The following is an 8,738-nucleotide window of genomic DNA, read 5'->3' on the forward strand; positions in this document are numbered from 1 at the left end:
AGCTTTAGCCCCACAGCTAAATGGCTAACATTGGCTTGCTTGCTAGCTACTTCCAGAAACAAATGAGAGGACACCCAACTGACCATTTTACTCCCCCTAGCAGAGCTGGTTAGGCTGTTGTCATGTTATCCTGAGCGTTGATGACTAACTGTGCCGCTGGCAACAATTTATTTACGCTTTTTTGCAGACATTTACTGAGACCGGCCATATTCAACTGTGTTGAGCGTTCATAAATTCATCAGTTATTCTGCACTCTGGCATACTCAGACTGAAATTACAAATGCAACTGAAATGGTTACTTGCATAGTGGAGTCTTTTGTTAACCTGTTAGGGCTAGGGGGCAGTATTGACACGGCTGGATAAAAAACATACCCGATTTAATCTGGTTACCACTCCTACCCAGTAACTAGAATATGCATATACTTATTACATATGGATAGAAAACACCCTAAATTTTCTAAAACTGTTTGAATGGTGTCTGTGAGTATAACAGAACTCAAATGGCAGGTCAAAACCTGAGAGATTCCTTTACAGGAAGTGGCCTGTCTGACCATTTCTTGAACTTCTTTTCCATCTCTATCATTTACTAAGGATCTCTGCTCTAACGTGACACTTCCCACGTCGTCCATAGGCGCTCAGAGCCCGGGAAAAAACAGAATGTCGTCATTCCAGCCCCAGGCTGAAACACATTATCGCCTTTCTCAAGTGGCCGATCAAGGGACACTGGGTTTATGCGCCTGACCCGACCGCCCCTGCCTTTGGGATTTTTTCCTCTGTTTGCCGAAAAGGAGATTCCCTGTCGGAATATTATCGCTTTTCTACGAGAAAAATGGCGTAAAAATTGATTTTAAACAGCGGTTGACATGCTTTGAAGTACGGTAATGGAATATTTAGAATTTTATTGTCACGAATTGCGCCATGCGCGCGACACTTCTTTACTATTTCGGATAGTGTCTGGAACGCACGAACAAAACGCCGCTATTCGGATATAACGATGGATTATTTTGGACCAAACCAACATTTGTTATTGAAGTAGCAGTCCTGGGTGTGCATTCTGACGAAGACAACAAAAGGTAATCAAACTTTTATAATAGTAAATATGATTATGGTGAGTGCTAAACTTGCCGGGTGTCTAAATAGCGAGCCCGTGATGCCTGGGCTATGTACTTAGAATATTGCAAAATGTGCTTTCACCAAAAAGCTATTTTAAAATCGGACATATCGAGTGCATAGAGGAGGTCTGTATCTATAATTCTTAAAATAATTGTTATGCTTTTTGTGAACGTTTATCGTGAGTAATTTAGTAAAATGTTAGCGAATTCCCCGGAAGTTTGCGGGGGGTATGCTAGTTCTGAACGTCACATGCTAATGTAAAAAGCTGGTTTTTGATATAAATATGAACTTGATTGAACAAAACATGCATGTATTGTATAACATAATGTCCTAGGGTTGTCATCTGATGAAGATCATCAAAGGTGAGTGCTGCATTTAGCTGTCTTCTGGGTTTTGGTGACATTATATGCTGACTTGAAAAATGGGTGTCTGATTATTTCTGGCTTGGTACTCTGCTGACATAATCTAATGTTTTGTTTTCGTTGTAAAGCCTTTTTGAAATCGGACAGTGTGGTTAGATTAACGAGAGTCTTGTCTTTAAATAGCTGTAAAATAGTCATATGTTTGAGAAATTGAAGTAATAGGATTTTTAAGGTTTTGAAAATCGCGCCACAGGCTGCCAGTGGCTGTTACGTAGGTGGGACGCAAGCGTCCCACCTAGCCCATAGAGGTTAAGACATGTAGCTAGCTAGGTAAACAATTAACCATAATCCCAACTCATGACATTACTACCCTGCATGAATCTGCAGGTAGCTAACCAACCAGGTTCATTGTTAGCTAGCTAACATTATAGCCTAATTTCAAGCCACTTTAGCTTGAAATTAAACCACTGTCAAAATTAGAAACATGTAATATCTGAAAGTCTAGCTAGCTACATTATCTTACCCGTATACATCATGGATGGATGCGTCTCCCTGTCACAGATGCCATGTTTGCCCTTAGTTTGAAGATGTAATCCAGAGACGTGTTTTCTCCATCTCCTTTGCTATCATACTCTAATTCCTCTGATTTCAAAACTCAGTCCTCCAGAAAAGTGGAGAGCAACACTTACGCAGAAGTACTACGCAATACGTGCTATATCGCAGACCAATACAAACTCATCTCTAGGCATGTCCAGCCCACTTATTATCTCAGCCAACCATGACTAGCGGGAAGGTTGCTGTCTTTTTCTGTGGCTAAACCAACTAGTCTCGCAATTTAAACAAATGTATTCGTATTTACAGATGGCACATCACATTAGACTATACTAAAACAATTGTTTAGCATGGCTGTGCTGCAGTCATAGGTAAGAGTACCATAGATCAGCAAAGCCATGCAAAAAAAAAAGTTGTCCAAAACCTCTAGGGAACATTTGCTTTTATACAATGGGTTACCAATTAAATAAAAAAACTGGTCAAACATCTGCATTTGTTTAAGCTGTTTTGGATTTCGCATGGCACAGAAAATGTGCTCTCTGGTCAGGACACTGTTCAGAGAAGCTAGTCAGGACACTGTTAGCTAGCCATCTACACAGCTAGCCATCTACACAGCAAACACAATCATTTCAAACTGACGCTGGTAACACAGCAAACTAGCTGCATTTCATGTCGTTTTACCTGTTTTTCTATCAACATTTCTTTGTATATATCCATAAAATCACACTGATTCATGATTTTGATTGGCTGAGAAAAGATGTCCGTTCATTCTATTGGATAGGTTGCCAGAGACTCGATCCAGTCAAAGTATTATTATTCTGTATCTACAGATGCGACCAAGTCGTTTCTTATCCCTTGCTTGCTTGCTAGCTAGCCAACTATGGCTAACAGTCACGTGAAACCGTGTTGCTAGAATAACAGCCAAGTAGCTGCATTTTATATATTTTCACTTGTTTTTCTATTGGGTTACCAATAGAAAAACAAGGAGTAAGGCATATATATGCTGAAAACTGATCATCACACCATCTCTATCTCATACATGCTGTGTCGACTAGCTCATTCCCACAGAAAACTGCAGAGGGAAGCAGTACTACACAGTCAACCATCAGACTCCATTGTTTCAACAAGAGAAACCTAAGAGGATATTCAACACTAAGGGCCAATCCAAGGACATCTCAATATCTTTGCAGTAGAAGCTAACAAAACACACCAAAACTGACAAGATGCACACTGATCAGTAAAAAGAGGCTAACATTCTGTAATGCTCCTTTTCCTCTGCACAGTTCTCTCACAGTGAGAAACAATAGGATTACAGTAGTGTTCTACACTTTCTTCATTTGATCCAATTCACTTACCACTTCTTTAATGAGAATTAAGTGATGAAGTGACTTTAATCTTTGCTGGTCTGAGAGAACTGATGAAGCTTCTCTCCTTTTGTTACCAAAAAAGGATACTTTAAAATGGGTCCATTGCCAATCCACTGAAAACGTAAGATTTTAATCTGCAAAAGTCTTGGCTTGTGTGTATCCGTTGGTGTGCTTCTCTCCTGTGTGTGTTTTCTGATGAACTGTCAGAGCACTTGATGTTGTGAAGCATTTACCACAGTCAGAACAAGAGTAAGGCTTCTCTCCCGTATGTGTACGATGGTGTGTTTCTAAGTTTCCCAGTCGAGAGTAACTCCCCCACAGTCAGAGCAGGAGTATGGCTTCTCTCCTGTGTGCACTCCCTGATGAACTGTCAGAGCACTTGATGTTGTAAAACTCTTCCCACATTCAAAGCAGAGGTAAGGCTTCTCTCCTGTGTGTATACGTTGGTGTTTCTTTAAGCTGCTGTGTCGAGAGAAATTCTTTCCACAGTCAGAGCAGAAGTAAGGCTTCTCTCCTGTGTGTATACGTTGGTGTGATTTCAAGCTGTCCTGTAGAGAGAAACTCATCCCACATTCAGAGCAGGAGTAAGGCTTCTCTCCGGTGTGTATACGTTGGTGTTCCTTTAAGCTGCTGTGTTGAGAGAAGCTCTGCCCACAGTCAGAGCAAGAGTAAGGCTTCTCTCCTATATGTATTCGCTGGTGACATTTTAAGGTATCAATTTGGCTGAAACAAGTCCCAAAGTCAGAGCAGAAGTAAGGCTTCTCTCCTGTATGTATTCGCTGGTGACTATTTAACTTATCCAATTGGGAGAAACTCTTTTCACAGTCCGAGCAGGAATAAGGCTTTTCTCCTGTATGTAAACGTTGGTGTATTTTTAAGTTGCTCCGTTGAGAGAACCTCTTCCCACAGCCAGAGCAAGAGTAAGGCTTTTCTCCAATATGTATACATGCATGTGCTTTTAAGCTATCTAATAGGGAGAAACTCTTCCCACAGTCAGAGCAGAAGTAAGGCTTCTCTCCTGTGTGTATATGTTGGTGTCTTTTTAAGTGGCTCCGTCGAGAGAATCTCCCCCCACAGTCAGAGCAGGAGTAAGGCTTCTCTCCTGTGTGCACTCTGATGAACTGTCAGAGAATGTGATGATGTGAATCTTTTCCCACAGTCAGTACAGGAATACAGATTCTCTCCTGTGTGTATTTTTAGGTGTATTTTTAGCTTTGATAGAAATGGGAAAATCTCCTCACAATGTGGGCAGTGGTGAGACCTCTTAGCTCTCTTCCTGCTGTTGCTCTCTGGATGTAGAGAATGTCTCAACATGACCTGTGTGAACAGCAGCAGAAGAAAAAAAAGTCAGTGGTACAAAATATTATGAACACCTGCTCTTTCCATGACAGATTGACCAGGTGACTGCTATGATCCCTTATTGATGTCACTTGTTAAATCCACTTCATATCGGTGTACATGAAGGGAAGGAGACGGGTTAAAGAAAGATTTTTAAGGCTTGAGATCATTTGGATCGAATGTCTGCCATTTAGAGGGTGAATGGGCAAGAAAACAGATTTAAGTGCCTTTGAACAGGGTATGATCATAGGTGCCAGGTGCACCGGTTTGTGTCTAGAACTGTAATGCTGCTGGGTTTTTCATGCTGAACATTTTCCCTTATGTATCAAGAACGGTCCACCAACCAAAGGACATCCATCAAACTTGACAACTGTGGGAAGCTTTTGAGTCAACATGGGCCAGCCTCTCTGTAGAATACTTTCAATGACTGGAACGAATTGCAAAAATCGCTGAAGCTGGATACTTATATTTCCCTCACTAACTTTAAACATCAGCTATCTGAGCAGCTAACCGATCGCTGCAGCTGTACATAGCCCATCTGTAAATAGCCCACGCAATCTACCTACCTCATCCCCATATTGTTTTTATTTACTTTTCTGCTCTTTTGCACACCAGTATTTCTACTTGCACATCATCATCTGCTAATATATCACGCCAGTGTTAATTTGCTAAATTGTAATTACTTCGCTACTATGGCCTATATATTTGTCTTACCTCCTCACGCCATTTGCACACACTGTATATAGACTTTCTTTTTTTCTATTGTGTTGACTGTACGCTTGTTTATTCCATGTGTAACTCTGTGTTGTTGTTTGTGTCGCACTGCTTTGCTTTATCTTGGCCAGGTCGCAGTTGTAAATGAAAACTTGTTCTCAACTACCCTACCTGTTTAAATAAAGGTGAAATAAAAATACATTTCAAAAAACACCTTGCACAGTCCATTAGGGCACCAAGAGTAGTCTGTTCTTTCCACCAATCGATGGGTCGAAAAAAATGTAACATCTATTTCTCCATATATAGACACGTGTTTTAATCAAATCAACCACATGCACTGAGCTTGTCTGATAATTATTTAATCAAACTGCGCTTAAACTAAAACACACAAATGGCTAGAGGGAGTTCGACCGCAATTGATACGATTGTGCTCAGACTTACAACAACAAAAAGACTAGCACCTGTTGTCTCTCTCTCTTCCCTGCTGTAGCGACCACCACAGAACATCAACAGTGTTCATCACACTGTCCATATTGCTGAAGCTGCAACATAATTACAGACATTTCTGACTGAAAAGTTCTGTTGCTGAAATCCCTCATTTGTTAAGGAAAAACATTATCTATTGCCTCAACTTTTGCTCTCTTTGTGACCCATGTATACATCACATGCACCTGACCAATAGGGCCAAACCTACATCATATCATAATCACATCAATAAATTGGTTATAACAAACTCAGAATACTGTAACAGCAAAATGGTTGCAGAGGACGTGACAAACTCGAAACGGGAGAATGTTTACTGGTTGCTCAGGAGGTAAAGGGGAAGTCAGATGTGTGGAATAAATGTGACTAGTTGTGGAACATTCTGGAGATCAAGAAAAAGAAGGTACGGAGCAAACACTGTGCATATTATGTGTGCCAAACAGGTGCTGTTAGATTACAAGAAAAATGTTGTGACTATTTGGAACAATATAAACAACACTAAATAAATTATAAGCATAACTGAGTCTGTTGAAACGTTTGGTTAAGCCTTTATTACAGCATAGCAAAGATTAAAAAAAACAGCTGAATTTTTTTAATTGTTTATCCGACATGTTGCGTGAGGCTTTGTGCTCACGGAATCAGTAGGCTATTAGAAACAAACAGGCAACACAAGCAGGATCGGTCTTATTTCTGCAGATATACACTACCGGTAAAAGGTTTCAGAACACCTACTCATTCGAGGGTTTCTTTATTTTTTATATTTTTCTACATTGTAGAATAATAGTGAAGACAAACTATGAAATAACACATATGGAATCATGTAGTAACCAAAAAGAAAAGTGTTAAATCAAAATATATTTTATAGCCACCGTTTGACACACGTTACTGGCTCAGACCACTGTTTTGGGAAACTAGTACATTATGAAAAATTATCTAAACGGGCAAATTTATGAACGCGAGGTGCTTTATCTATTACCTAGAGCACAAGTTGACTACAGCTGTTTAAAAAGTCACTCAGCAGAATGCTATCAAAATGCTAACAAGCACTAAGGAATCCTCATAGAGAATACTAAATGCTAATGAGCGCATTGCGAACATTTTGTGTAGAGTCTGACAAACTATACAAATATACAGGTAACTGAAAAACACTACTCAGTTTGCTGCACCCCCAAACGAATATTAGCCTGCAGGGCTCTTGATCCAGGAGGGCATTCTCTGCTGTTACCAAGCGAATGCTTGATTTTAGAAGAAGCTAACCACTTAGCTAGGTAGCTAACTAGCTACTAAATTAGCAAACCAAATAGACAACTGCAGAGCATTTAACACATTGTAGACTGTTAACTTAACAGTTGTAAGATATTTAGCTGGCAAACATTTAGTTGTGAATTCCATACTGTAATTAGATGGCGCATGCTGCACAACAGTAACTGACTCACAAGGCTCCGGTCTCTTCTCGTTGTGTGTTTGTCATCAAACACCACGTGACTGGGGGGACTACCGTAAACTACATAATAATGTGACAGATGTAATGAAGAAAGGAATGTTCTTTATCTCCTCACGTACTGCAAATTTACATTAGTCATTTAGCAGACGCTCATATCCATAGCAACTTACAGTAATGAGTGCATACATTAATACTTTTTTCGTACTGGTCCCCCATGGGAATCGAACCCACAACCCTGGCGATGAGAGGATCATGATCTACCAACTGAGCAACACAGGAAAAACATCTACCTTCTCATTGAAACAGTTCATCATGAAACAGTTCTACTGCAACTTTTCATACACAGTGAGAAGTTGGAATGAATAACAAACTTAGTTAGATAGAAACTGTGCTTACCATGAGAAAGAGATTTCCCAATCTTCTCCTCTTCTTCATCTTTAATGTTGACATTCAGCTCCAGTGTTTGACTGCGTTCTTCACTCACTCAGTTTGACACAAAAATAGAACATAAAACCTTAACTAAACGTGATAATACCTTAACGTTTTTTTATGACATGTTCTTTCGATATTAGAAAGTTTAAACATGCTATTACATACCTGTAGCAATCAATTTGAAACGGAGACAAAAGTAATCGTCTCTACTGCACAATTCTAGCGCTTTCTTTGTTATGAAGAATGATGCGCGCCTGGCCGGAAATTCCTGTTCCCCCACAACAGCCACAGAGTTCCTAAACCAAGAGACGCAACAACGCGAGACTTGCGAGAACGCTTGGGAATCAGACCAAGCCGGGGTTTGAGAAGTTAATGAAAGAAGTGAACAATTCTGATGCTTTTGCAGCGGCTAATGGGGAACCTAATAAATACCAAAAAGATTAGTAGGTTGATACTCTTCTTCCAACATCAGTAAAACCGATTGACTTTCCTCCTTCTTTCCATCTACACACGGTTTAGTGCTCCAAACACTCAGGAATCTTCTGCATAAGAAGATGAACCTCATTGTCCGAGGAAACTCCAGATATAACACATTTTATACGACCTTTACATAACACCTTTATTAAACTCACCAGATCATTTTCTATCAATGAATGTCGACTTGACTAAGCAATAAGGCACAAGGGGGTATGGTATATGGGCAACATACCACGGTTAAGGGCTGTTCTTAACCACAACGCAACGCGGAGTGCCTGGCCACATACCACAAACCCCAAGGATGCCTTATTGCTATTATAAACTGGTTACCAACGTAATTAGAACAGTAAAAAGTAATGTTTTGTCATACCCCTGGTATATGGTCTGATATATTACGGCTTTCAGCCAATCAGCATTCTGGGCTTGAATCAGGTTCATTATTGTAAATAAATACCC

General features: G+C 40.1%; 1 pseudogene across 1 annotated transcript; it reads right to left on the reverse strand.

Moving 5' to 3' along the window:
• Positions 1-3,549: 3,549 nt before the first annotated feature.
• LOC145861463 (uncharacterized) lies at positions 3,550-8,298 on the reverse strand (annotated as a pseudogene). The gene is made up of 2 exons (XR_014381278.1): positions 7,770-8,298; positions 3,550-4,711 (listed from the first exon to the last, which is right to left on the reverse strand). The product of XR_014381278.1 is annotated as an uncharacterized LOC145861463 (transcript).
• Positions 8,299-8,738: the final 440 nt, after the last annotated feature.

This window comes from Salmo salar, chromosome 17 (assembly GCF_965601325.2).
Source record: "Salmo salar chromosome 17, fSalSal1, whole genome shotgun sequence".
Classification (NCBI taxonomy): Eukaryota; Metazoa; Chordata; class Actinopteri; order Salmoniformes; family Salmonidae; genus Salmo; species Salmo salar.